Source organism: Stylophora pistillata, chromosome 2, assembly GCF_964205215.1.
Source record: "Stylophora pistillata chromosome 2, jaStyPist1.2, whole genome shotgun sequence".
Taxonomy (NCBI): Eukaryota; Metazoa; Cnidaria; class Anthozoa; order Scleractinia; family Pocilloporidae; genus Stylophora; species Stylophora pistillata.
In genome coordinates this window covers 33434388-33459309 of record NC_142520.1, presented here as the reverse complement: position 1 = coordinate 33459309, position 24922 = coordinate 33434388, and the positions used below count along the sequence as shown (strand labels likewise).

Below are 24922 nucleotides of genomic sequence, written 5' to 3'. Positions count from 1 at the left end.
GAGCAGCAAGGGAAAAAGAAAGCAAAAAGCCATGGAAAGAAAGAGAGACAGACAGAAGTGGCCTGCGTGTTGGCAGAGAGATTTGGAGGAATAGAAGTGATTGTAAATGAAGGTGAGTTTTTGTGAGGATGTGAGTAGAGCTGTTGTAGATAGATGTGTGTGCTTTCTGCATTATTTTGTTCGTTTGTTTGCGAAAGAAAAGGAGAGGAAACCAAGCGGAGGAGTGACTGACTAACTAACCGACGGATGGACTAAGCAAAGAACGAACGATACATGGGCAAGAAAAGCATTTGTTTTAGAAACGTGAGTACATTGTCAACCATACCTGTGGCAGGCGAGGTTTTGTTGTCATGTATTTCTTATTGCGAGCGAGCGAGAGGAGGGAACGTTCGTTCCAGCGAGCGAGCAAACAAAGAGGCAGACGAGTAAGTAAAAATGTGGAACCTGTTGCCGCTTCGCTTCGTTTCAGTCACTTTGAATCCATCCGCCTCTATTAATCGTGGGAATGTTTTGACATGTCTTGAGGCCTTGAAAGTGCTGTAAAAGTGTGCGTGTTTTCCTATTTGTGATTCGTGGGAGCGTGCGAATGATTCGATGTCACGTACAAATGTGGAATTTGTCACAACAATGTGTTGAGATCTCGAGCGCGCGCCATCGCTCCTTCGTTTGCTCGCTCTCTTGCATTGGGAAATGATTTTGGCCACAAGCTCGGCAAGTTGTGGCAAAATGATTTCTCTCCTCCCTGTTATGTTAGTTTTTCTTTTACTCCTCACTCGTCTACGGGACGCCGTGAGTATCGGAAGCGGTTTACCCGGATAAAACGTTGAGAGAGTAAGCAAAGGAAAAAATGAAGCCTACAACACGGGGTATTCCCAGGCGGTCACCCATCCAAGTACTAACCCCGCCCGACAGGGCTTAACTTCGGTGATCGGACGAGAACCGGTGCTTTCCCTGTGGTATGGTCGTAGACAAGGGAAAACAGCTGAAATTTGGCTGGTTATCGGTTATGTTTGATCTGTACTAGCCCTAATTTGGTTACTCTAACCCTAAACCCCAACATCGTTACCCTAACCCTAACCCCAAAATCGTTACCCTAACCCTAAATTTGGTAGCCTAGACCCTAAGCCAAACGTCATCTCCTAGAGCCCGCGCACATCTTGAGAAGCGTCCATTTGAGGCAATATATCTCACTGGGGGTGGGGTGGGGGGGGGGAGTATAGAGATAAATCAAGTTTGGTAAATATTCTAAAGAACACCATCTTGTTAGTTAAGTGTATGTGGCTGGCGTCTTAAAGTTACAATGAGAAGATTACCAACCGATGAGCCACTGGGTCCGTTTTTGGGACTCGCAAGGGCTTCTGGGGGCTACCTGCTACTATCCACCATATACTGTGGGAAGGATCCCTCTACCACCCCCTTGATTGAGGGTATTGGTGGGTATCGCTTCTCGGCCTTTTGGCTAAGATCAAGTGTAGTATCTGTTCTTATCAGCTTAATATCTGATACGCTGCTCATTGAGTAGCTCATATATTAAACTGATTTTTGGAACTGGGCTGTGGAAAAGAGGCTTGCCTCGTCCCAGCCACGGGTTGCCTCGGTATAGCACTACCTCCGAGTGTGGCCCACTTCCCTTTTGGGGAAGACACATTTAATGAAAGGAAAAATAATGACTATAGCATTCTCTTCTGTGCACAGGAGCCCTGCAGCTCCAAAGGGAAGGCGGAAAAAGACATGACGGGCCAAGGCGGCAACTGACACTGGCTGATTTGAAGCGTGCAAAGCAGTACCACAAGGACATAGGTGAGGGAGAGTTTTACCACGGCAAGCGTATGCCTTTCAGGCATACTTACCTGACGCGGGAGGTACTGTGATCAAGGAGGCAGTCCTCTCAAGGCGAGGCCCTTTCATTGCACTTGGACTGGGTTGACCCTTGCGATTACCCCAAATGTGGGTAACTCGAGCGTATAATTTCTGGTAGTGGGGACCTGCGTTCGCGCTCGTCCCCGAAAAGCTGATGTAAAATATCTTGCCCTTAACCCCTGACTGACTAATGAATTGATCTTGATTTTGGAGTTGACCGTTAAACAGGGTGAACTGGAACTGGAACTGGAATGAAGAGAGAAGAAGAGCAGCAAGGGAAAAAGAAAGCAAAAAGCCATGGAAAGAAAGAGAGACAGACAGAAGTGGCCTGCGTGTTGGCAGAGAGATTTGGAGGAATAGAAGTGATTGTAAATGAAGGTGAGTTTTTGTGAGGATGTGAGTAGAGCTGTTGTAGATAGATGTGTGTGCTTTCTGCATTATTTTGTTCGTTTGTTTGCGAAAGAAAAGGAGAGGAAACCAAGCGGAGGAGTGACTGACTAACTAACCGACGGATGGACTAAGCAAAGAACGAACGATACATGGGCAAGAAAAGCATTTGTTTTAGAAACGTGAGTACATTGTCAACCATACCTGTGGCAGGCGAGGTTTTGTTGTCATGTATTTCTTATTGCGAGCGAGCGAGAGGAGGGAACGTTCGTTCCAGCGAGCGAGCAAACAAAGAGGCAGACGAGTAAGTAAAAATGTGGAACCTGTTGCCGCTTCGCTTCGTTTCAGTCACTTTGAATCCATCCGCCTCTATTAATCGTGGGAATGTTTTGACATGTCTTGAGGCCTTGAAAGTGCTGTAAAAGTGTGCGTGTTTTCCTATTTGTGATTCGTGGGAGCGTGCGAATGATTCGATGTCACGTACAAATGTGGAATTTGTCACAACAATGTGTTGAGATCTCGAGCGCGCGCCATCGCTCCTTCGTTTGCTCGCTCTCTTGCATTGGGAAATGATTTTGGCCACAAGCTCGGCAAGTTGTGGCAAAATGATTTCTCTCCTCCCTGTTATGTTAGTTTTTCTTTTACTCCTCACTCGTCTACGGGACGCCGTGAGTATCGGAAGCGGTTTACCCGGATAAAACGTTGAGAGAGTAAGCAAAGGAAAAAATGAAGCCTACAACACGGGGTATTCCCAGGCGGTCACCCATCCAAGTACTAACCCCGCCCGACAGGGCTTAACTTCGGTGATCGGACGAGAACCGGTGCTTTCCCTGTGGTATGGTCGTAGACAAGGGAAAACAGCTGAAATTTGGCTGGTTATCGGTTATGTTTGATCTGTACTAGCCCTAATTTGGTTACTCTAACCCTAAACCCCAACATCGTTACCCTAACCCTAACCCCAAAATCGTTACCCTAACCCTAAATTTGGTAGCCTAGACCCTAAGCCAAACGTCATCTCCTAGAGCCCGCGCACATCTTGAGAAGCGTCCATTTGAGGCAATATATCTCACTGGGGGTGGGGGGGGGGGGGGAGTATAGAGATAAATCAAGTTTGGTAAATATTCTAAAGAACACCATCTTGTTAGTTAAGTGTATGTGGCTGGCGTCTTAAAGTTACAATGAGAAGATTACCAACCGATGAGCCACTGGGTCCGTTTTTGGGACTCGCAAGGGCTTCTGGGGGCTACCTGCTACTATCCACCATATACTGTGGGAAGGATCCCTCTACCACCCCCTTGATTGAGGGTATTGGTGGGTATCGCTTCTCGGCCTTTTGGCTAAGATCAAGTGTAGTATCTGTTCTTATCAGCTTAATATCTGATACGCTGCTCATTGAGTAGCTCATATATTAAACTGATTTTTGGAACTGGGCTGTGGAAAAGAGGCTTGCCTCGTCCCAGCCACGGGTTGCCTCGGTATAGCACTACCTCCGAGTGTGGCCCACTTCCCTTTTGGGGAAGACACATTTAATGAAAGGAAAAATAATGACTATAGCATTCTCTTCTGTGCACAGGAGCCCTGCAGCTCCAAAGGGAAGGCGGAAAAAGACATGACGGGCCAAGGCGGCAACTGACACTGGCTGATTTGAAGCGTGCAAAGCAGTACCACAAGGACATAGGTGAGGGAGAGTTTTACCACGGCAAGCGTATGCCTTTCAGGCATACTTACCTGACGCGGGAGGTACTGTGATCAAGGAGGCAGTCCTCTCAAGGCGAGGCCCTTTCATTGCACTTGGACTGGGTTGACCCTTGCGATTACCCCAAATGTGGGTAACTCGAGCGTATAATTTCTGGTAGTGGGGACCTGCGTTCGCGCTCGTCCCCGAAAAGCTGATGTAAAATATCTTGCCCTTAACCCCTGACTGACTAATGAATTGATCTTGATTTTGGAGTTGACCGTTAAACAGGGTGAACTGGAACTGGAACTGGAATGAAGAGAGAAGAAGAGCAGCAAGGGAAAAAGAAAGCAAAAAGCCATGGAAAGAAAGAGAGACAGACAGAAGTGGCCTGCGTGTTGGCAGAGAGATTTGGAGGAATAGAAGTGATTGTAAATGAAGGTGAGTTTTTGTGAGGATGTGAGTAGAGCTGTTGTAGATAGATGTGTGTGCTTTCTGCATTATTTTGTTCGTTTGTTTGCGAAAGAAAAGGAGAGGAAACCAAGCGGAGGAGTGACTGACTAACTAACCGACGGATGGACTAAGCAAAGAACGAACGATACATGGGCAAGAAAAGCATTTGTTTTAGAAACGTGAGTACATTGTCAACCATACCTGTGGCAGGCGAGGTTTTGTTGTCATGTATTTCTTATTGCGAGCGAGCGAGAGGAGGGAACGTTCGTTCCAGCGAGCGAGCAAACAAAGAGGCAGACGAGTAAGTAAAAATGTGGAACCTGTTGCCGCTTCGCTTCGTTTCAGTCACTTTGAATCCATCCGCCTCTATTAATCGTGGGAATGTTTTGACATGTCTTGAGGCCTTGAAAGTGCTGTAAAAGTGTGCGTGTTTTCCTATTTGTGATTCGTGGGAGCGTGCGAATGATTCGATGTCACGTACAAATGTGGAATTTGTCACAACAATGTGTTGAGATCTCGAGCGCGCGCCATCGCTCCTTCGTTTGCTCGCTCTCTTGCATTGGGAAATGATTTTGGCCACAAGCTCGGCAAGTTGTGGCAAAATGATTTCTCTCCTCCCTGTTATGTTAGTTTTTCTTTTACTCCTCACTCGTCTACGGGACGCCGTGAGTATCGGAAGCGGTTTACCCGGATAAAACGTTGAGAGAGTAAGCAAAGGAAAAAATGAAGCCTACAACACGGGGTATTCCCAGGCGGTCACCCATCCAAGTACTAACCCCGCCCGACAGGGCTTAACTTCGGTGATCGGACGAGAACCGGTGCTTTCCCTGTGGTATGGTCGTAGACAAGGGAAAACAGCTGAAATTTGGCTGGTTATCGGTTATGTTTGATCTGTACTAGCCCTAATTTGGTTACTCTAACCCTAAACCCCAACATCGTTACCCTAACCCTAACCCCAAAATCGTTACCCTAACCCTAAATTTGGTAGCCTAGACCCTAAGCCAAACGTCATCTCCTAGAGCCCGCGCACATCTTGAGAAGCGTCCATTTGAGGCAATATATCTCACTGGGGGTGGGGTGGGGGGGGGGAGTATAGAGATAAATCAAGTTTGGTAAATATTCTAAAGAACACCATCTTGTTAGTTAAGTGTATGTGGCTGGCGTCTTAAAGTTACAATGAGAAGATTACCAACCGATGAGCCACTGGGTCCGTTTTTGGGACTCGCAAGGGCTTCTGGGGGCTACCTGCTACTATCCACCATATACTGTGGGAAGGATCCCTCTACCACCCCCTTGATTGAGGGTATTGGTGGGTATCGCTTCTCGGCCTTTTGGCTAAGATCAAGTGTAGTATCTGTTCTTATCAGCTTAATATCTGATACGCTGCTCATTGAGTAGCTCATATATTAAACTGATTTTTGGAACTGGGCTGTGGAAAAGAGGCTTGCCTCGTCCCAGCCACGGGTTGCCTCGGTATAGCACTACCTCCGAGTGTGGCCCACTTCCCTTTTGGGGAAGACACATTTAATGAAAGGAAAAATAATGACTATAGCATTCTCTTCTGTGCACAGGAGCCCTGCAGCTCCAAAGGGAAGGCGGAAAAAGACATGACGGGCCAAGGCGGCAACTGACACTGGCTGATTTGAAGCGTGCAAAGCAGTACCACAAGGACATAGGTGAGGGAGAGTTTTACCACGGCAAGCGTATGCCTTTCAGGCATACTTACCTGACGCGGGAGGTACTGTGATCAAGGAGGCAGTCCTCTCAAGGCGAGGCCCTTTCATTGCACTTGGACTGGGTTGACCCTTGCGATTACCCCAAATGTGGGTAACTCGAGCGTATAATTTCTGGTAGTGGGGACCTGCGTTCGCGCTCGTCCCCGAAAAGCTGATGTAAAATATCTTGCCCTTAACCCCTGACTGACTAATGAATTGATCTTGATTTTGGAGTTGACCGTTAAACAGGGTGAACTGGAACTGGAACTGGAATGAAGAGAGAAGAAGAGCAGCAAGGGAAAAAGAAAGCAAAAAGCCATGGAAAGAAAGAGAGACAGACAGAAGTGGCCTGCGTGTTGGCAGAGAGATTTGGAGGAATAGAAGTGATTGTAAATGAAGGTGAGTTTTTGTGAGGATGTGAGTAGAGCTGTTGTAGATAGATGTGTGTGCTTTCTGCATTATTTTGTTCGTTTGTTTGCGAAAGAAAAGGAGAGGAAACCAAGCGGAGGAGTGACTGACTAACTAACCGACGGATGGACTAAGCAAAGAACGAACGATACATGGGCAAGAAAAGCATTTGTTTTAGAAACGTGAGTACATTGTCAACCATACCTGTGGCAGGCGAGGTTTTGTTGTCATGTATTTCTTATTGCGAGCGAGCGAGAGGAGGGAACGTTCGTTCCAGCGAGCGAGCAAACAAAGAGGCAGACGAGTAAGTAAAAATGTGGAACCTGTTGCCGCTTCGCTTCGTTTCAGTCACTTTGAATCCATCCGCCTCTATTAATCGTGGGAATGTTTTGACATGTCTTGAGGCCTTGAAAGTGCTGTAAAAGTGTGCGTGTTTTCCTATTTGTGATTCGTGGGAGCGTGCGAATGATTCGATGTCACGTACAAATGTGGAATTTGTCACAACAATGTGTTGAGATCTCGAGCGCGCGCCATCGCTCCTTCGTTTGCTCGCTCTCTTGCATTGGGAAATGATTTTGGCCACAAGCTCGGCAAGTTGTGGCAAAATGATTTCTCTCCTCCCTGTTATGTTAGTTTTTCTTTTACTCCTCACTCGTCTACGGGACGCCGTGAGTATCGGAAGCGGTTTACCCGGATAAAACGTTGAGAGAGTAAGCAAAGGAAAAAATGAAGCCTACAACACGGGGTATTCCCAGGCGGTCACCCATCCAAGTACTAACCCCGCCCGACAGGGCTTAACTTCGGTGATCGGACGAGAACCGGTGCTTTCCCTGTGGTATGGTCGTAGACAAGGGAAAACAGCTGAAATTTGGCTGGTTATCGGTTATGTTTGATCTGTACTAGCCCTAATTTGGTTACTCTAACCCTAAACCCCAACATCGTTACCCTAACCCTAACCCCAAAATCGTTACCCTAACCCTAAATTTGGTAGCCTAGACCCTAAGCCAAACGTCATCTCCTAGAGCCCGCGCACATCTTGAGAAGCGTCCATTTGAGGCAATATATCTCACTGGGGGTGGGGTGGGGGGGGGGAGTATAGAGATAAATCAAGTTTGGTAAATATTCTAAAGAACACCATCTTGTTAGTTAAGTGTATGTGGCTGGCGTCTTAAAGTTACAATGAGAAGATTACCAACCGATGAGCCACTGGGTCCGTTTTTGGGACTCGCAAGGGCTTCTGGGGGCTACCTGCTACTATCCACCATATACTGTGGGAAGGATCCCTCTACCACCCCCTTGATTGAGGGTATTGGTGGGTATCGCTTCTCGGCCTTTTGGCTAAGATCAAGTGTAGTATCTGTTCTTATCAGCTTAATATCTGATACGCTGCTCATTGAGTAGCTCATATATTAAACTGATTTTTGGAACTGGGCTGTGGAAAAGAGGCTTGCCTCGTCCCAGCCACGGGTTGCCTCGGTATAGCACTACCTCCGAGTGTGGCCCACTTCCCTTTTGGGGAAGACACATTTAATGAAAGGAAAAATAATGACTATAGCATTCTCTTCTGTGCACAGGAGCCCTGCAGCTCCAAAGGGAAGGCGGAAAAAGACATGACGGGCCAAGGCGGCAACTGACACTGGCTGATTTGAAGCGTGCAAAGCAGTACCACAAGGACATAGGTGAGGGAGAGTTTTACCACGGCAAGCGTATGCCTTTCAGGCATACTTACCTGACGCGGGAGGTACTGTGATCAAGGAGGCAGTCCTCTCAAGGCGAGGCCCTTTCATTGCACTTGGACTGGGTTGACCCTTGCGATTACCCCAAATGTGGGTAACTCGAGCGTATAATTTCTGGTAGTGGGGACCTGCGTTCGCGCTCGTCCCCGAAAAGCTGATGTAAAATATCTTGCCCTTAACCCCTGACTGACTAATGAATTGATCTTGATTTTGGAGTTGACCGTTAAACAGGGTGAACTGGAACTGGAACTGGAATGAAGAGAGAAGAAGAGCAGCAAGGGAAAAAGAAAGCAAAAAGCCATGGAAAGAAAGAGAGACAGACAGAAGTGGCCTGCGTGTTGGCAGAGAGATTTGGAGGAATAGAAGTGATTGTAAATGAAGGTGAGTTTTTGTGAGGATGTGAGTAGAGCTGTTGTAGATAGATGTGTGTGCTTTCTGCATTATTTTGTTCGTTTGTTTGCGAAAGAAAAGGAGAGGAAACCAAGCGGAGGAGTGACTGACTAACTAACCGACGGATGGACTAAGCAAAGAACGAACGATACATGGGCAAGAAAAGCATTTGTTTTAGAAACGTGAGTACATTGTCAACCATACCTGTGGCAGGCGAGGTTTTGTTGTCATGTATTTCTTATTGCGAGCGAGCGAGAGGAGGGAACGTTCGTTCCAGCGAGCGAGCAAACAAAGAGGCAGACGAGTAAGTAAAAATGTGGAACCTGTTGCCGCTTCGCTTCGTTTCAGTCACTTTGAATCCATCCGCCTCTATTAATCGTGGGAATGTTTTGACATGTCTTGAGGCCTTGAAAGTGCTGTAAAAGTGTGCGTGTTTTCCTATTTGTGATTCGTGGGAGCGTGCGAATGATTCGATGTCACGTACAAATGTGGAATTTGTCACAACAATGTGTTGAGATCTCGAGCGCGCGCCATCGCTCCTTCGTTTGCTCGCTCTCTTGCATTGGGAAATGATTTTGGCCACAAGCTCGGCAAGTTGTGGCAAAATGATTTCTCTCCTCCCTGTTATGTTAGTTTTTCTTTTACTCCTCACTCGTCTACGGGACGCCGTGAGTATCGGAAGCGGTTTACCCGGATAAAACGTTGAGAGAGTAAGCAAAGGAAAAAATGAAGCCTACAACACGGGGTATTCCCAGGCGGTCACCCATCCAAGTACTAACCCCGCCCGACAGGGCTTAACTTCGGTGATCGGACGAGAACCGGTGCTTTCCCTGTGGTATGGTCGTAGACAAGGGAAAACAGCTGAAATTTGGCTGGTTATCGGTTATGTTTGATCTGTACTAGCCCTAATTTGGTTACTCTAACCCTAAACCCCAACATCGTTACCCTAACCCTAACCCCAAAATCGTTACCCTAACCCTAAATTTGGTAGCCTAGACCCTAAGCCAAACGTCATCTCCTAGAGCCCGCGCACATCTTGAGAAGCGTCCATTTGAGGCAATATATCTCACTGGGGGTGGGGTGGGGGGGGGGAGTATAGAGATAAATCAAGTTTGGTAAATATTCTAAAGAACACCATCTTGTTAGTTAAGTGTATGTGGCTGGCGTCTTAAAGTTACAATGAGAAGATTACCAACCGATGAGCCACTGGGTCCGTTTTTGGGACTCGCAAGGGCTTCTGGGGGCTACCTGCTACTATCCACCATATACTGTGGGAAGGATCCCTCTACCACCCCCTTGATTGAGGGTATTGGTGGGTATCGCTTCTCGGCCTTTTGGCTAAGATCAAGTGTAGTATCTGTTCTTATCAGCTTAATATCTGATACGCTGCTCATTGAGTAGCTCATATATTAAACTGATTTTTGGAACTGGGCTGTGGAAAAGAGGCTTGCCTCGTCCCAGCCACGGGTTGCCTCGGTATAGCACTACCTCCGAGTGTGGCCCACTTCCCTTTTGGGGAAGACACATTTAATGAAAGGAAAAATAATGACTATAGCATTCTCTTCTGTGCACAGGAGCCCTGCAGCTCCAAAGGGAAGGCGGAAAAAGACATGACGGGCCAAGGCGGCAACTGACACTGGCTGATTTGAAGCGTGCAAAGCAGTACCACAAGGACATAGGTGAGGGAGAGTTTTACCACGGCAAGCGTATGCCTTTCAGGCATACTTACCTGACGCGGGAGGTACTGTGATCAAGGAGGCAGTCCTCTCAAGGCGAGGCCCTTTCATTGCACTTGGACTGGGTTGACCCTTGCGATTACCCCAAATGTGGGTAACTCGAGCGTATAATTTCTGGTAGTGGGGACCTGCGTTCGCGCTCGTCCCCGAAAAGCTGATGTAAAATATCTTGCCCTTAACCCCTGACTGACTAATGAATTGATCTTGATTTTGGAGTTGACCGTTAAACAGGGTGAACTGGAACTGGAACTGGAATGAAGAGAGAAGAAGAGCAGCAAGGGAAAAAGAAAGCAAAAAGCCATGGAAAGAAAGAGAGACAGACAGAAGTGGCCTGCGTGTTGGCAGAGAGATTTGGAGGAATAGAAGTGATTGTAAATGAAGGTGAGTTTTTGTGAGGATGTGAGTAGAGCTGTTGTAGATAGATGTGTGTGCTTTCTGCATTATTTTGTTCGTTTGTTTGCGAAAGAAAAGGAGAGGAAACCAAGCGGAGGAGTGACTGACTAACTAACCGACGGATGGACTAAGCAAAGAACGAACGATACATGGGCAAGAAAAGCATTTGTTTTAGAAACGTGAGTACATTGTCAACCATACCTGTGGCAGGCGAGGTTTTGTTGTCATGTATTTCTTATTGCGAGCGAGCGAGAGGAGGGAACGTTCGTTCCAGCGAGCGAGCAAACAAAGAGGCAGACGAGTAAGTAAAAATGTGGAACCTGTTGCCGCTTCGCTTCGTTTCAGTCACTTTGAATCCATCCGCCTCTATTAATCGTGGGAATGTTTTGACATGTCTTGAGGCCTTGAAAGTGCTGTAAAAGTGTGCGTGTTTTCCTATTTGTGATTCGTGGGAGCGTGCGAATGATTCGATGTCACGTACAAATGTGGAATTTGTCACAACAATGTGTTGAGATCTCGAGCGCGCGCCATCGCTCCTTCGTTTGCTCGCTCTCTTGCATTGGGAAATGATTTTGGCCACAAGCTCGGCAAGTTGTGGCAAAATGATTTCTCTCCTCCCTGTTATGTTAGTTTTTCTTTTACTCCTCACTCGTCTACGGGACGCCGTGAGTATCGGAAGCGGTTTACCCGGATAAAACGTTGAGAGAGTAAGCAAAGGAAAAAATGAAGCCTACAACACGGGGTATTCCCAGGCGGTCACCCATCCAAGTACTAACCCCGCCCGACAGGGCTTAACTTCGGTGATCGGACGAGAACCGGTGCTTTCCCTGTGGTATGGTCGTAGACAAGGGAAAACAGCTGAAATTTGGCTGGTTATCGGTTATGTTTGATCTGTACTAGCCCTAATTTGGTTACTCTAACCCTAAACCCCAACATCGTTACCCTAACCCTAACCCCAAAATCGTTACCCTAACCCTAAATTTGGTAGCCTAGACCCTAAGCCAAACGTCATCTCCTAGAGCCCGCGCACATCTTGAGAAGCGTCCATTTGAGGCAATATATCTCACTGGGGGTGGGGTGGGGGGGGGGAGTATAGAGATAAATCAAGTTTGGTAAATATTCTAAAGAACACCATCTTGTTAGTTAAGTGTATGTGGCTGGCGTCTTAAAGTTACAATGAGAAGATTACCAACCGATGAGCCACTGGGTCCGTTTTTGGGACTCGCAAGGGCTTCTGGGGGCTACCTGCTACTATCCACCATATACTGTGGGAAGGATCCCTCTACCACCCCCTTGATTGAGGGTATTGGTGGGTATCGCTTCTCGGCCTTTTGGCTAAGATCAAGTGTAGTATCTGTTCTTATCAGCTTAATATCTGATACGCTGCTCATTGAGTAGCTCATATATTAAACTGATTTTTGGAACTGGGCTGTGGAAAAGAGGCTTGCCTCGTCCCAGCCACGGGTTGCCTCGGTATAGCACTACCTCCGAGTGTGGCCCACTTCCCTTTTGGGGAAGACACATTTAATGAAAGGAAAAATAATGACTATAGCATTCTCTTCTGTGCACAGGAGCCCTGCAGCTCCAAAGGGAAGGCGGAAAAAGACATGACGGGCCAAGGCGGCAACTGACACTGGCTGATTTGAAGCGTGCAAAGCAGTACCACAAGGACATAGGTGAGGGAGAGTTTTACCACGGCAAGCGTATGCCTTTCAGGCATACTTACCTGACGCGGGAGGTACTGTGATCAAGGAGGCAGTCCTCTCAAGGCGAGGCCCTTTCATTGCACTTGGACTGGGTTGACCCTTGCGATTACCCCAAATGTGGGTAACTCGAGCGTATAATTTCTGGTAGTGGGGACCTGCGTTCGCGCTCGTCCCCGAAAAGCTGATGTAAAATATCTTGCCCTTAACCCCTGACTGACTAATGAATTGATCTTGATTTTGGAGTTGACCGTTAAACAGGGTGAACTGGAACTGGAACTGGAATGAAGAGAGAAGAAGAGCAGCAAGGGAAAAAGAAAGCAAAAAGCCATGGAAAGAAAGAGAGACAGACAGAAGTGGCCTGCGTGTTGGCAGAGAGATTTGGAGGAATAGAAGTGATTGTAAATGAAGGTGAGTTTTTGTGAGGATGTGAGTAGAGCTGTTGTAGATAGATGTGTGTGCTTTCTGCATTATTTTGTTCGTTTGTTTGCGAAAGAAAAGGAGAGGAAACCAAGCGGAGGAGTGACTGACTAACTAACCGACGGATGGACTAAGCAAAGAACGAACGATACATGGGCAAGAAAAGCATTTGTTTTAGAAACGTGAGTACATTGTCAACCATACCTGTGGCAGGCGAGGTTTTGTTGTCATGTATTTCTTATTGCGAGCGAGCGAGAGGAGGGAACGTTCGTTCCAGCGAGCGAGCAAACAAAGAGGCAGACGAGTAAGTAAAAATGTGGAACCTGTTGCCGCTTCGCTTCGTTTCAGTCACTTTGAATCCATCCGCCTCTATTAATCGTGGGAATGTTTTGACATGTCTTGAGGCCTTGAAAGTGCTGTAAAAGTGTGCGTGTTTTCCTATTTGTGATTCGTGGGAGCGTGCGAATGATTCGATGTCACGTACAAATGTGGAATTTGTCACAACAATGTGTTGAGATCTCGAGCGCGCGCCATCGCTCCTTCGTTTGCTCGCTCTCTTGCATTGGGAAATGATTTTGGCCACAAGCTCGGCAAGTTGTGGCAAAATGATTTCTCTCCTCCCTGTTATGTTAGTTTTTCTTTTACTCCTCACTCGTCTACGGGACGCCGTGAGTATCGGAAGCGGTTTACCCGGATAAAACGTTGAGAGAGTAAGCAAAGGAAAAAATGAAGCCTACAACACGGGGTATTCCCAGGCGGTCACCCATCCAAGTACTAACCCCGCCCGACAGGGCTTAACTTCGGTGATCGGACGAGAACCGGTGCTTTCCCTGTGGTATGGTCGTAGACAAGGGAAAACAGCTGAAATTTGGCTGGTTATCGGTTATGTTTGATCTGTACTAGCCCTAATTTGGTTACTCTAACCCTAAACCCCAACATCGTTACCCTAACCCTAACCCCAAAATCGTTACCCTAACCCTAAATTTGGTAGCCTAGACCCTAAGCCAAACGTCATCTCCTAGAGCCCGCGCACATCTTGAGAAGCGTCCATTTGAGGCAATATATCTCACTGGGGGTGGGGTGGGGGGGGGGAGTATAGAGATAAATCAAGTTTGGTAAATATTCTAAAGAACACCATCTTGTTAGTTAAGTGTATGTGGCTGGCGTCTTAAAGTTACAATGAGAAGATTACCAACCGATGAGCCACTGGGTCCGTTTTTGGGACTCGCAAGGGCTTCTGGGGGCTACCTGCTACTATCCACCATATACTGTGGGAAGGATCCCTCTACCACCCCCTTGATTGAGGGTATTGGTGGGTATCGCTTCTCGGCCTTTTGGCTAAGATCAAGTGTAGTATCTGTTCTTATCAGCTTAATATCTGATACGCTGCTCATTGAGTAGCTCATATATTAAACTGATTTTTGGAACTGGGCTGTGGAAAAGAGGCTTGCCTCGTCCCAGCCACGGGTTGCCTCGGTATAGCACTACCTCCGAGTGTGGCCCACTTCCCTTTTGGGGAAGACACATTTAATGAAAGGAAAAATAATGACTATAGCATTCTCTTCTGTGCACAGGAGCCCTGCAGCTCCAAAGGGAAGGCGGAAAAAGACATGACGGGCCAAGGCGGCAACTGACACTGGCTGATTTGAAGCGTGCAAAGCAGTACCACAAGGACATAGGTGAGGGAGAGTTTTACCACGGCAAGCGTATGCCTTTCAGGCATACTTACCTGACGCGGGAGGTACTGTGATCAAGGAGGCAGTCCTCTCAAGGCGAGGCCCTTTCATTGCACTTGGACTGGGTTGACCCTTGCGATTACCCCAAATGTGGGTAACTCGAGCGTATAATTTCTGGTAGTGGGGACCTGCGTTCGCGCTCGTCCCCGAAAAGCTGATGTAAAATATCTTGCCCTTAACCCCTGACTGACTAATGAATTGATCTTGATTTTGGAGTTGACCGTTAAACAGGGTGAACTGGAACTGGAACTGGAATGAAGAGAGAAGAAGAGCAGCAAGGGAAAAAGAAAGCAAAAAGCCATGGAAAGAAAGAGAGACAGACAGAAGTGGCCTGCGTGTTGGCAGAGAGATTTGGAGGAATAGAAGTGATTGTAAATGAAGGTGAGTTTTTGTGAGGATGTGAGTAGAGCTGTTGTAGATAGATGTGTGTGCTTTCTGCATTATTTTGTTCGTTTGTTTGCGAAAGAAAAGGAGAGGAAACCAAGCGGAGGAGTGACTGACTAACTAACCGACGGATGGACTAAGCAAAGAACGAACGATACATGGGCAAGAAAAGCATTTGTTTTAGAAACGTGAGTACATTGTCAACCATACCTGTGGCAGGCGAGGTTTTGTTGTCATGTATTTCTTATTGCGAGCGAGCGAGAGGAGGGAACGTTCGTTCCAGCGAGCGAGCAAACAAAGAGGCAGACGAGTAAGTAAAAATGTGGAACCTGTTGCCGCTTCGCTTCGTTTCAGTCACTTTGAATCCATCCGCCTCTATTAATCGTGGGAATGTTTTGACATGTCTTGAGGCCTTGAAAGTGCTGTAAAAGTGTGCGTGTTTTCCTATTTGTGATTCGTGGGAGCGTGCGAATGATTCGATGTCACGTACAAATGTGGAATTTGTCACAACAATGTGTTGAGATCTCGAGCGCGCGCCATCGCTCCTTCGTTTGCTCGCTCTCTTGCATTGGGAAATGATTTTGGCCACAAGCTCGGCAAGTTGTGGCAAAATGATTTCTCTCCTCCCTGTTATGTTAGTTTTTCTTTTACTCCTCACTCGTCTACGGGACGCCGTGAGTATCGGAAGCGGTTTACCCGGATAAAACGTTGAGAGAGTAAGCAAAGGAAAAAATGAAGCCTACAACACGGGGTATTCCCAGGCGGTCACCCATCCAAGTACTAACCCCGCCCGACAGGGCTTAACTTCGGTGATCGGACGAGAACCGGTGCTTTCCCTGTGGTATGGTCGTAGACAAGGGAAAACAGCTGAAATTTGGCTGGTTATCGGTTATGTTTGATCTGTACTAGCCCTAATTTGGTTACTCTAACCCTAAACCCCAACATCGTTACCCTAACCCTAACCCCAAAATCGTTACCCTAACCCTAAATTTGGTAGCCTAGACCCTAAGCCAAACGTCATCTCCTAGAGCCCGCGCACATCTTGAGAAGCGTCCATTTGAGGCAATATATCTCACTGGGGGTGGGGTGGGGGGGGGGAGTATAGAGATAAATCAAGTTTGGTAAATATTCTAAAGAACACCATCTTGTTAGTTAAGTGTATGTGGCTGGCGTCTTAAAGTTACAATGAGAAGATTACCAACCGATGAGCCACTGGGTCCGTTTTTGGGACTCGCAAGGGCTTCTGGGGGCTACCTGCTACTATCCACCATATACTGTGGGAAGGATCCCTCTACCACCCCCTTGATTGAGGGTATTGGTGGGTATCGCTTCTCGGCCTTTTGGCTAAGATCAAGTGTAGTATCTGTTCTTATCAGCTTAATATCTGATACGCTGCTCATTGAGTAGCTCATATATTAAACTGATTTTTGGAACTGGGCTGTGGAAAAGAGGCTTGCCTCGTCCCAGCCACGGGTTGCCTCGGTATAGCACTACCTCCGAGTGTGGCCCACTTCCCTTTTGGGGAAGACACATTTAATGAAAGGAAAAATAATGACTATAGCATTCTCTTCTGTGCACAGGAGCCCTGCAGCTCCAAAGGGAAGGCGGAAAAAGACATGACGGGCCAAGGCGGCAACTGACACTGGCTGATTTGAAGCGTGCAAAGCAGTACCACAAGGACATAGGTGAGGGAGAGTTTTACCACGGCAAGCGTATGCCTTTCAGGCATACTTACCTGACGCGGGAGGTACTGTGATCAAGGAGGCAGTCCTCTCAAGGCGAGGCCCTTTCATTGCACTTGGACTGGGTTGACCCTTGCGATTACCCCAAATGTGGGTAACTCGAGCGTATAATTTCTGGTAGTGGGGACCTGCGTTCGCGCTCGTCCCCGAAAAGCTGATGTAAAATATCTTGCCCTTAACCCCTGACTGACTAATGAATTGATCTTGATTTTGGAGTTGACCGTTAAACAGGGTGAACTGGAACTGGAACTGGAATGAAGAGAGAAGAAGAGCAGCAAGGGAAAAAGAAAGCAAAAAGCCATGGAAAGAAAGAGAGACAGACAGAAGTGGCCTGCGTGTTGGCAGAGAGATTTGGAGGAATAGAAGTGATTGTAAATGAAGGTGAGTTTTTGTGAGGATGTGAGTAGAGCTGTTGTAGATAGATGTGTGTGCTTTCTGCATTATTTTGTTCGTTTGTTTGCGAAAGAAAAGGAGAGGAAACCAAGCGGAGGAGTGACTGACTAACTAACCGACGGATGGACTAAGCAAAGAACGAACGATACATGGGCAAGAAAAGCATTTGTTTTAGAAACGTGAGTACATTGTCAACCATACCTGTGGCAGGCGAGGTTTTGTTGTCATGTATTTCTTATTGCGAGCGAGCGAGAGGAGGGAACGTTCGTTCCAGCGAGCGAGCAAACAAAGAGGCAGACGAGTAAGTAAAAATGTGGAACCTGTTGCCGCTTCGCTTCGTTTCAGTCACTTTGAATCCATCCGCCTCTATTAATCGTGGGAATGTTTTGACATGTCTTGAGGCCTTGAAAGTGCTGTAAAAGTGTGCGTGTTTTCCTATTTGTGATTCGTGGGAGCGTGCGAATGATTCGATGTCACGTACAAATGTGGAATTTGTCACAACAATGTGTTGAGATCTCGAGCGCGCGCCATCGCTCCTTCGTTTGCTCGCTCTCTTGCATTGGGAAATGATTTTGGCCACAAGCTCGGCAAGTTGTGGCAAAATGATTTCTCTCCTCCCTGTTATGTTAGTTTTTCTTTTACTCCTCACTCGTCTACGGGACGCCGTGAGTATCGGAAGCGGTTTACCCGGATAAAACGTTGAGAGAGTAAGCAAAGGAAAAAATGAAGCCTACAACACGGGGTATTCCCAGGCGGTCACCCATCCAAGTACTAACCCCGCCCGACAGGGCTTAACTTCGGTGATCGGACGAGAACCGGTGCTTTCCCTGTGGTATGGTCGTAGACAAGGGAAAACAGCTGAAATTTGGCTGGTTATCGGTTATGTTTGATCTGTACTAGCCCTAATTTGGTTACTCTAACCCTAAACCCCAACATCGTTACCCTAACCCTAACCCCAAAATCGTTACCCTAACCCTAAATTTGGTAGCCTAGACCCTAAGCCAAACGTCATCTCCTAGAGCCCGCGCACATCTTGAGAAGCGTCCATTTGAGGCAATATATCTCACTGGGGGTGGGGTGGGGGGGGGGAGTATAGAGATAAATCAAGTTTGGTAAATATTCTAAAGAACACCATCTTGTTAGTTAAGTGTATGTGGCTGGCGTCTTAAAGTTACAATGAGAAGATTACCAACCGATGAGCCACTGGGTCCGTTTTTGGGACTCGCAAGGGCTTCTGGGGGCTACCTGCTACTATCCACCATATACTGTGGGAAGGATCCCTCTACCACCCCCTTGATTGAGGGTATTGGTGGGTATCGCTTCTCGGCCTTTTGGCTAAGATCAAGTGTAGTATCTGTTCTTATCAGCTTAATATCTGATACGCTGCTCATTGAGTAGCTCATATATTAAACTGATTTTTGGAACTGGGCTGTGGAAAAGAGGCTTGCCTCGTCCCAGCCACGGGTTGCCTCGGTATAGCACTACCTCCGAGTGTGGCCCACTTCCCTTTTGGGGAAGACACATTTAATGAAAGGAAAAATAATGACTATAGCATTCTCTTCTGTGCACAGGAGCCCTGCAGCTCCAAAGGGAAGGCGGAAAAAGACATGACGGGCCAAGGCGGCAACTGACACTGGCTGATTTGAAGCGTGCAAAGCAGTACCACAAGGACATAGGTGAGGGAGAGTTTTACCACGGCAAGCGTATGCCTTTCAGGCATACTTACCTGACGCGGGAGGTACTGTGATCAAGGAGGCAGTCCCTCTCAAGGCGAGGCCCTTTCATTGCACTTGGACTGGGTTGACCCTTGCGATTACCCCAAATGTGGGTAACTCGAGCGTATAATTTCTGGTAGTGGGGACCTGCGTTCGCGCTCGTCCCCCGAAAAGCTGATGTAAAATATCTTGCCCTTAACCCCTGACTGACTAATGAATTGATCTTGATTTTGGAGTTGACCGTTAAACAGGGTGAACTGGAACTGGAACTGGAATGAAGAGAGAAGAAGAGCAGCAAGGGAAAAAGAAAGCAAAAAGCCATGGAAAGAAAGAGAGACAGACAGAAGTGGCCTGCGTGTTGGCAGAGAGATTTGGAGGAATAGAAGTGATTGTAAATGAAGGTGAGTTTTTGTGAGGATGTGAGTAGAGCTGTTGTAGATAGATGTGTGTGCTTTCTGCATTATTTTGTTCGTTTGTTTGCGAAAGAAAAGGAGAGGAAACCAAGCGGAGGAGTGACTGACTAACTAACCGACGGATGGACTAAGCAAAGAACGAACGATACATGGGCAAGAAAAGCATTTGTTTTAGAAACGTGAGTACATTGTCAACCATACCTGTGGCAGGCGAGGTTTTGTTGTCATGTATTTCTTATTGCGAGCGAGCGAGAGGAGGGAACGTTCGTTCCAGCGAGCGAGCAAACAAAGAGGCAGACGAGTAAGTAAAAATGTGGAACCTGTTGCCGCTTCGCTTCGTTTCAGTCACTTTGAATCCATCCGCCTCTATTAATCGTGGGAATGTTTTGACATGTCTTGAGGCCTTGAAAGTGCTGTAAAAGTGTGCGTGTTTTCCTATTTGTGATTCGTGGGAGCGTGCGAATGATTCGATGTCACGTACAAATGTGGAATTTGTCACAACAATGTGTTGAGATCTCGAGCGCGCGCCATCGCTCCTTCGTTTGCTCGCTCTCTTGCATTGGGAAATGATTTTGGCCACAAGCTCGGCAAGTTGTGGCAAAATGATTTCTCTCCTCCCTGTTATGTTAGTTTTTCTTTTACTCCTCACTCGTCTACGGGACGCCGTGAGTATCGGAAGCGGTTTACCCGGATAAAACGTTGAGAGAGTAAGCAAAGGAAAAAATGAAGCCTACAACACGGGGTATTCCCAGGCGGTCACCCATCCAAGTACTAACCCCGCCCGACAGGGCTTAACTTCGGTGATCGGACGAGAACCGGTGCTTTCCCTGTGGTATGGTCGTAGACAAGGGAAAACAGCTGAAATTTGGCTGGTTATCGGTTATGTTTGATCTGTACTAGCCCTAATTTGGTTACTCTAACCCTAAACCCCAACATCGTTACCCTAACCCTAACCCCAAAATCGTTACCCTAACCCTAAATTTGGTAGCCTAGACCCTAAGCCAAACGTCATCTCCTAGAGCCCGCGCACATCTTGAGAAGCGTCCATTTGAGGCAATATATCTCACTGGGGGTGGGGTGGGGGGGGGGGAGTATAGAGATAAATCAAGTTTGGTAAATATTCTAAAGAACACCATCTTGTTAGTTAAGTGTATGTGGCTGGCGTCTTAAAGTTACAATGAGAAGATTACCAACCGATGAGCCACTGGGTCCGTTTTTGGGACTCGCAAGGGCTTCTGGGGGCTACCTGCTACTATCCACCATATACTGTGGGAAGGATCCCTCTACCACCCCCTTGATTGAGGGTATTGGTGGGTATCGCTTCTCGGCCTTTTGGCTAAGATCAAGTGTAGTATCTGTTCTTATCAGCTTAATATCTGATACGCTGCTCATTGAGTAGCTCATATATTAAACTGATTTTTGGAACTGGGCTGTGGAAAAGAGGCTTGCCTCGTCCCAGCCACGGGTTGCCTCGGTATAGCACTACCTCCGAGTGTGGCCCACTTCCCTTTTGGGAAGACACATTTAATGAAAGGAAAAATAATGACTATAGCATTCTCTTCTGTGCACAGGAGCCCTGCAGCTCCAAAGGGAAGGCGGAAAAAGACATGACGGGCCAAGGCGGCAACTGACACTGGCTGATTTGAAGCGTGCAAAGCAGTACCACAAGGACATAGGTGAGGGAGAGTTTTACCACGGCAAGCGTATGCCTTTCAGGCATACTTACCTGACGCGGGAGGTACTGTGATCAAGGAGGCAGTCCTCTCAAGGCGAGGCCCTTTCATTGCACTTGGACTGGGTTGACCCTTGCGATTACCCCAAATGTGGGTAACTCGAGCGTATAATTTCTGGTAGTGGGGACCTGCGTTCGCGCTCGTCCCCGAAAAGCTGATGTAAAATATCTTGCCCTTAACCCCTGACTGACTAATGAATTGATCTTGATTTTGGAGTTGACCGTTAAACAGGGTGAACTGGAACTGGAACTGGAATGAAGAGAGAAGAAGAGCAGCAAGGGAAAAAGAAAGCAAAAAGCCATGGAAAGAAAGAGAGACAGACAGAAGTGGCCTGCGTGTTGCAGAGAGATTTGGAGGAATAGAAGTGATTGTAAATGAAGGTGAGTTTTTGTGAGGATGTGAGTAGAGCTGTTGTAGATAGATGTGTGTGCTTTCTGCATTATTTTGTTCGTTTGTTTGCGAAAGAAAAGGAGAGGAAACCAAGCGGAGGAGTGACTGACTAACTAACCGACGGATGGACTAAGCAAAGAACGAACGATACATGGGCAAGAAAAGCATTTGTTTTAGAAACGTGAGTACATTGTCAACCATACCTGTGGCAGGCGAGGTTTTGTTGTCATGTATTTCTTATTGCGAGCGAGCGAGAGGAGGGAACGTTCGTTCCAGCGAGCGAGCAAACAAAGAGGCAGACGAGTAAGTAAAAATGTGGAACCTGTTGCCGCTTCGCTTCGTTTCAGTCACTTTGAATCCATCCGCCTCTATTAATCGTGGGAATGTTTTGACATGTCTTGAGGCCTTGAAAGTGCTGTAAAAGTGTGCGTGTTTTCCTATTTGTGATTCGTGGGAGCGTGCGAATGATTCGATGTCACGTACAAATGTGGAATTTGTCACAACAATGTGTTGAGATCTCGAGCGCGCGCCATCGCTCCTTCGTTTGCTCGCTCTCTTGCATTGGGAAATGATTTTGGCCACAAGCTCGGCAAGTTGTGGCAAAATGATTTCTCTCCTCCCTGTTATGTTAGTTTTTCTTTTACTCCTCACTCGTCTACGGGACGCCGTGAGTATCGGAAGCGGTTTACCCGGATAAAACGTTGAGAGAGTAAGCAAAGGAAAAAATGAAGCCTACAACACGGGGTATTCCCAGGCGGTCACCCATCCAAGTACTAACCCCGCCCGACAGGGCTTAACTTCGGTGATCGGACGAGAACCGGTGCTTTCCCTGTGGTATGGTCGTAGACAAGGGAAAACAGCTGAAATTTGGCTGGTTATCGGTTATGTTTGATCTGTACTAGCCCTAATTTGGTTACTCTAACCCTAAACCCCAACATCGTTACCCTAACCCTAACCCCAAAATCGTTACCCTAACCCTAAATTTGGTAGCCTAGACCCTAAGCCAAACGTCATCTCCTAGAGCCCGCGCACATCTTGAGAAGCGTCCATTTGAGGCAATATATCTCACTGGGGGTGGGGTGGGGGGGGGAGTATAGAGATAAATCAAGTTTGGTAAATATTCTAAAGAACACCATCTTGTTAGTTAAGTGTATGTGGCTGGCGTCTTAAAGTTACAATGAGAAGATTACCAACCGATGAGCCACTGGGTCCGTTTTTGGGACTCGCAAGGGCTTCTGGGGGCTACCTGCTACTATCCACCATATACTGTGGGAAGGATCCCTCTACCACCCCCTTGATTGAGGGTATTGGTGGGTATCGCTTCTCGGCCTTTTGGCTAAGATCAAGTGTAGTATCTGTTCTTATCAGCTTAATATCTGATACGCTGCTCATTGAGTAGCTCATATATTAAACTGATTTTTGGAACTGGGCTGTGGAAAAGAGGCTTGCCTCGTCCCAGCCACGGGTTGCCTCGGTATAGCACTACCTCCGAGTGTGGCCCACTTCCCTTTTGGGGAAGACACATTTAATGAAAGGAAAAATAATGACTATAGCATTCTCTTCTGTGCACAGGAGCCCTGCAGCTCCAAAGGGAAGGCGGAAAAAGACATGACGGGCCAAGGCGGCAACTGACACTGGCTGATTTGAAGCGTGCAAAGCAGTACCACAAGGACATAGGTGAGGGAGAGTTTTACCACGGCAAGCGTATGCCTTTCAGGCATACTTACCTGACGCGGGAGGTACTGTGATCAAGGAGGCAGTCCTCTCAAGGCGAGGCCCTTTCATTGCACTTGGACTGGGTTGACCCTTGCGATTACCCCAAATGTGGGTAACTCGAGCGTATAATTTCTGGTAGTGGGGACCTGCGTTCGCGCTCGTCCCCGAAAAGCTGATGTAAAATATCTTGCCCTTAACCCCTGACTGACTAATGAATTGATCTTGATTTTGGAGTTGACCGTTAAACAGGGTGAACTGGAACTGGAACTGGAATGAAGAGAGAAGAAGAGCAGCAAGGGAAAAAGAAAGCAAAAAGCCATGGAAAGAAAGAGAGACAGACAGAAGTGGCCTGCGTGTTGGCAGAGAGATTTGGAGGAATAGAAGTGATTGTAAATGAAGGTGAGTTTTTGTGAGGATGTGAGTAGAGCTGTTGTAGATAGATGTGTGTGCTTTCTGCATTATTTTGTTCGTTTGTTTGCGAAAGAAAAGGAGAGGAAACCAAGCGGAGGAGTGACTGACTAACTAACCGACGGATGGACTAAGCAAAGAACGAACGATACATGGGCAAGAAAAGCATTTGTTTTAGAAACGTGAGTACATTGTCAACCATACCTGTGGCAGGCGAGGTTTTGTTGTCATGTATTTCTTATTGCGAGCGAGCGAGAGGAGGGAACGTTCGTTCCAGCGAGCGAGCAAACAAAGAGGCAGACGAGTAAGTAAAAATGTGGAACCTGTTGCCGCTTCGCTTCGTTTCAGTCACTTTGAATCCATCCGCCTCTATTAATCGTGGGAATGTTTTGACATGTCTTGAGGCCTTGAAAGTGCTGTAAAAGTGTGCGTGTTTTCCTATTTGTGATTCGTGGGAGCGTGCGAATGATTCGATGTCACGTACAAATGTGGAATTTGTCACAACAATGTGTTGAGATCTCGAGCGCGCGCCATCGCTCCTTCGTTTGCTCGCTCTCTTGCATTGGGAAATGATTTTGGCCACAAGCTCGGCAAGTTGTGGCAAAATGATTTCTCTCCTCCCTGTTATGTTAGTTTTTCTTTTACTCCTCACTCGTCTACGGGACGCCGTGAGTATCGGAAGCGGTTTACCCGGATAAAACGTTGAGAGAGTAAGCAAAGGAAAAAATGAAGCCTACAACACGGGGTATTCCCAGGCGGTCACCCATCCAAGTACTAACCCCGCCCGACAGGGCTTAACTTCGGTGATCGGACGAGAACCGGTGCTTTCCCTGTGGTATGGTCGTAGACAAGGGAAAACAGCTGAAATTTGGCTGGTTATCGGTTATGTTTGATCTGTACTAGCCCTAATTTGGTTACTCTAACCCTAAACCCCAACATCGTTACCCTAACCCTAACCCCAAAATCGTTACCCTAACCCTAAATTTGGTAGCCTAGACCCTAAGCCAAACGTCATCTCCTAGAGCCCGCGCACATCTTGAGAAGCGTCCATTTGAGGCAATATATCTCACTGGGGGTGGGGTGGGGGGGGGAGTATAGAGATAAATCAAGTTTGGTAAATATTCTAAAGAACACCATCTTGTTAGTTAAGTGTATGTGGCTGGCGTCTTAAAGTTACAATGAGAAGATTACCAACCGATGAGCCACTGGGTCCGTTTTTGGGACTCGCAAGGGCTTCTGGGGGCTACCTGCTACTATCCACCATATACTGTGGGAAGGATCCCTCTACCACCCCCTTGATTGAGGGTATTGGTGGGTATCGCTTCTCGGCCTTTTGGCTAAGATCAAGTGTAGTATCTGTTCTTATCAGCTTAATATCTGATACGCTGCTCATTGAGTAGCTCATATATTAAACTG

The 24922-nt window shown here is 47.2% G+C and overlaps 34 non-coding genes and 1 pseudogene across 34 annotated transcripts; 23 read left to right on the top strand and 12 right to left on the bottom strand.

Moving 5' to 3' along the window:
- Nucleotides 1–851: 851 nt before the first annotated feature.
- On the bottom strand, nt 852–970 carry LOC148739071 (5S ribosomal RNA). The gene has a single exon (XR_015998174.1). It is a non-coding gene; the product is annotated as a 5S ribosomal RNA (ribosomal RNA).
- Nucleotides 971–1439: 469 nt separating this feature from the next.
- Nucleotides 1440–1631, top strand: LOC148739070 (U2 spliceosomal RNA). Its single transcript, XR_015997674.1, has one exon. It is a non-coding gene; the product is annotated as a U2 spliceosomal RNA (small nuclear RNA).
- Nucleotides 1632–1842: 211 nt separating this feature from the next.
- Nucleotides 1843–2006, top strand: LOC148739069 (U1 spliceosomal RNA). Its single transcript, XR_015997870.1, has one exon. It is a non-coding gene; the product is annotated as a U1 spliceosomal RNA (small nuclear RNA).
- Nucleotides 2007–2977: 971 nt separating this feature from the next.
- LOC148739068 (5S ribosomal RNA) lies at nt 2978–3096 on the bottom strand. Its single transcript, XR_015998173.1, has one exon. It is a non-coding gene; the product is annotated as a 5S ribosomal RNA (ribosomal RNA).
- Nucleotides 3097–3564: 468 nt separating this feature from the next.
- Nucleotides 3565–3756, top strand: LOC148739067 (U2 spliceosomal RNA). The gene has a single exon (XR_015997673.1). It is a non-coding gene; the product is annotated as a U2 spliceosomal RNA (small nuclear RNA).
- A 211-nt stretch (nt 3757–3967) lies between these two features.
- On the top strand, nt 3968–4131 carry LOC148739066 (U1 spliceosomal RNA). Its single transcript, XR_015997869.1, has one exon. It is a non-coding gene; the product is annotated as a U1 spliceosomal RNA (small nuclear RNA).
- A 971-nt stretch (nt 4132–5102) lies between these two features.
- On the bottom strand, nt 5103–5221 carry LOC148739065 (5S ribosomal RNA). The gene has a single exon (XR_015998171.1). It is a non-coding gene; the product is annotated as a 5S ribosomal RNA (ribosomal RNA).
- Nucleotides 5222–5690: 469 nt separating this feature from the next.
- LOC148739064 (U2 spliceosomal RNA) lies at nt 5691–5882 on the top strand. Its single transcript, XR_015997672.1, has one exon. It is a non-coding gene; the product is annotated as a U2 spliceosomal RNA (small nuclear RNA).
- A 211-nt stretch (nt 5883–6093) lies between these two features.
- On the top strand, nt 6094–6257 carry LOC148739063 (U1 spliceosomal RNA). Its single transcript, XR_015997868.1, has one exon. It is a non-coding gene; the product is annotated as a U1 spliceosomal RNA (small nuclear RNA).
- A 971-nt stretch (nt 6258–7228) lies between these two features.
- On the bottom strand, nt 7229–7347 carry LOC148739062 (5S ribosomal RNA). Its single transcript, XR_015998170.1, has one exon. It is a non-coding gene; the product is annotated as a 5S ribosomal RNA (ribosomal RNA).
- A 469-nt stretch (nt 7348–7816) lies between these two features.
- Nucleotides 7817–8008, top strand: LOC148739061 (U2 spliceosomal RNA). Its single transcript, XR_015997670.1, has one exon. It is a non-coding gene; the product is annotated as a U2 spliceosomal RNA (small nuclear RNA).
- A 211-nt stretch (nt 8009–8219) lies between these two features.
- Nucleotides 8220–8383, top strand: LOC148739060 (U1 spliceosomal RNA). Its single transcript, XR_015997867.1, has one exon. It is a non-coding gene; the product is annotated as a U1 spliceosomal RNA (small nuclear RNA).
- A 971-nt stretch (nt 8384–9354) lies between these two features.
- On the bottom strand, nt 9355–9473 carry LOC148739059 (5S ribosomal RNA). The gene has a single exon (XR_015998169.1). It is a non-coding gene; the product is annotated as a 5S ribosomal RNA (ribosomal RNA).
- Nucleotides 9474–9942: 469 nt separating this feature from the next.
- Nucleotides 9943–10134, top strand: LOC148739058 (U2 spliceosomal RNA). Its single transcript, XR_015997669.1, has one exon. It is a non-coding gene; the product is annotated as a U2 spliceosomal RNA (small nuclear RNA).
- A 211-nt stretch (nt 10135–10345) lies between these two features.
- Nucleotides 10346–10509, top strand: LOC148739057 (U1 spliceosomal RNA). The gene has a single exon (XR_015997866.1). It is a non-coding gene; the product is annotated as a U1 spliceosomal RNA (small nuclear RNA).
- Nucleotides 10510–11480: 971 nt separating this feature from the next.
- Nucleotides 11481–11599, bottom strand: LOC148739056 (5S ribosomal RNA). The gene has a single exon (XR_015998168.1). It is a non-coding gene; the product is annotated as a 5S ribosomal RNA (ribosomal RNA).
- A 469-nt stretch (nt 11600–12068) lies between these two features.
- LOC148739055 (U2 spliceosomal RNA) lies at nt 12069–12260 on the top strand. Its single transcript, XR_015997668.1, has one exon. It is a non-coding gene; the product is annotated as a U2 spliceosomal RNA (small nuclear RNA).
- A 211-nt stretch (nt 12261–12471) lies between these two features.
- LOC148739054 (U1 spliceosomal RNA) lies at nt 12472–12635 on the top strand. Its single transcript, XR_015997865.1, has one exon. It is a non-coding gene; the product is annotated as a U1 spliceosomal RNA (small nuclear RNA).
- Nucleotides 12636–13606: 971 nt separating this feature from the next.
- Nucleotides 13607–13725, bottom strand: LOC148739053 (5S ribosomal RNA). The gene has a single exon (XR_015998167.1). It is a non-coding gene; the product is annotated as a 5S ribosomal RNA (ribosomal RNA).
- A 469-nt stretch (nt 13726–14194) lies between these two features.
- On the top strand, nt 14195–14386 carry LOC148739052 (U2 spliceosomal RNA). The gene has a single exon (XR_015997667.1). It is a non-coding gene; the product is annotated as a U2 spliceosomal RNA (small nuclear RNA).
- Nucleotides 14387–14597: 211 nt separating this feature from the next.
- On the top strand, nt 14598–14761 carry LOC148739051 (U1 spliceosomal RNA). The gene has a single exon (XR_015997863.1). It is a non-coding gene; the product is annotated as a U1 spliceosomal RNA (small nuclear RNA).
- A 971-nt stretch (nt 14762–15732) lies between these two features.
- LOC148739050 (5S ribosomal RNA) lies at nt 15733–15851 on the bottom strand. The gene has a single exon (XR_015998165.1). It is a non-coding gene; the product is annotated as a 5S ribosomal RNA (ribosomal RNA).
- A 469-nt stretch (nt 15852–16320) lies between these two features.
- On the top strand, nt 16321–16512 carry LOC148739049 (U2 spliceosomal RNA). Its single transcript, XR_015997666.1, has one exon. It is a non-coding gene; the product is annotated as a U2 spliceosomal RNA (small nuclear RNA).
- A 211-nt stretch (nt 16513–16723) lies between these two features.
- On the top strand, nt 16724–16887 carry LOC148739048 (U1 spliceosomal RNA). The gene has a single exon (XR_015997862.1). It is a non-coding gene; the product is annotated as a U1 spliceosomal RNA (small nuclear RNA).
- A 971-nt stretch (nt 16888–17858) lies between these two features.
- On the bottom strand, nt 17859–17977 carry LOC148739047 (5S ribosomal RNA). The gene has a single exon (XR_015998164.1). It is a non-coding gene; the product is annotated as a 5S ribosomal RNA (ribosomal RNA).
- A 469-nt stretch (nt 17978–18446) lies between these two features.
- On the top strand, nt 18447–18638 carry LOC148739046 (U2 spliceosomal RNA). Its single transcript, XR_015997665.1, has one exon. It is a non-coding gene; the product is annotated as a U2 spliceosomal RNA (small nuclear RNA).
- Nucleotides 18639–18849: 211 nt separating this feature from the next.
- Nucleotides 18850–19014, top strand: LOC148739045 (U1 spliceosomal RNA). The gene has a single exon (XR_015997937.1). It is a non-coding gene; the product is annotated as a U1 spliceosomal RNA (small nuclear RNA).
- A 972-nt stretch (nt 19015–19986) lies between these two features.
- LOC148739044 (5S ribosomal RNA) lies at nt 19987–20105 on the bottom strand. The gene has a single exon (XR_015998163.1). It is a non-coding gene; the product is annotated as a 5S ribosomal RNA (ribosomal RNA).
- A 470-nt stretch (nt 20106–20575) lies between these two features.
- On the top strand, nt 20576–20767 carry LOC148739043 (U2 spliceosomal RNA). Its single transcript, XR_015997664.1, has one exon. It is a non-coding gene; the product is annotated as a U2 spliceosomal RNA (small nuclear RNA).
- A 210-nt stretch (nt 20768–20977) lies between these two features.
- LOC148739042 (U1 spliceosomal RNA) lies at nt 20978–21141 on the top strand. Its single transcript, XR_015997861.1, has one exon. It is a non-coding gene; the product is annotated as a U1 spliceosomal RNA (small nuclear RNA).
- Nucleotides 21142–22111: 970 nt separating this feature from the next.
- LOC148739041 (5S ribosomal RNA) lies at nt 22112–22230 on the bottom strand. Its single transcript, XR_015998162.1, has one exon. It is a non-coding gene; the product is annotated as a 5S ribosomal RNA (ribosomal RNA).
- A 468-nt stretch (nt 22231–22698) lies between these two features.
- On the top strand, nt 22699–22890 carry LOC148739040 (U2 spliceosomal RNA). Its single transcript, XR_015997663.1, has one exon. It is a non-coding gene; the product is annotated as a U2 spliceosomal RNA (small nuclear RNA).
- A 211-nt stretch (nt 22891–23101) lies between these two features.
- On the top strand, nt 23102–23265 carry LOC148739039 (U1 spliceosomal RNA). The gene has a single exon (XR_015997860.1). It is a non-coding gene; the product is annotated as a U1 spliceosomal RNA (small nuclear RNA).
- A 971-nt stretch (nt 23266–24236) lies between these two features.
- On the bottom strand, nt 24237–24355 carry LOC148739038 (5S ribosomal RNA). The gene has a single exon (XR_015998161.1). It is a non-coding gene; the product is annotated as a 5S ribosomal RNA (ribosomal RNA).
- A 468-nt stretch (nt 24356–24823) lies between these two features.
- LOC148739037 (U2 spliceosomal RNA) lies at nt 24824–24922 on the top strand (annotated as a pseudogene).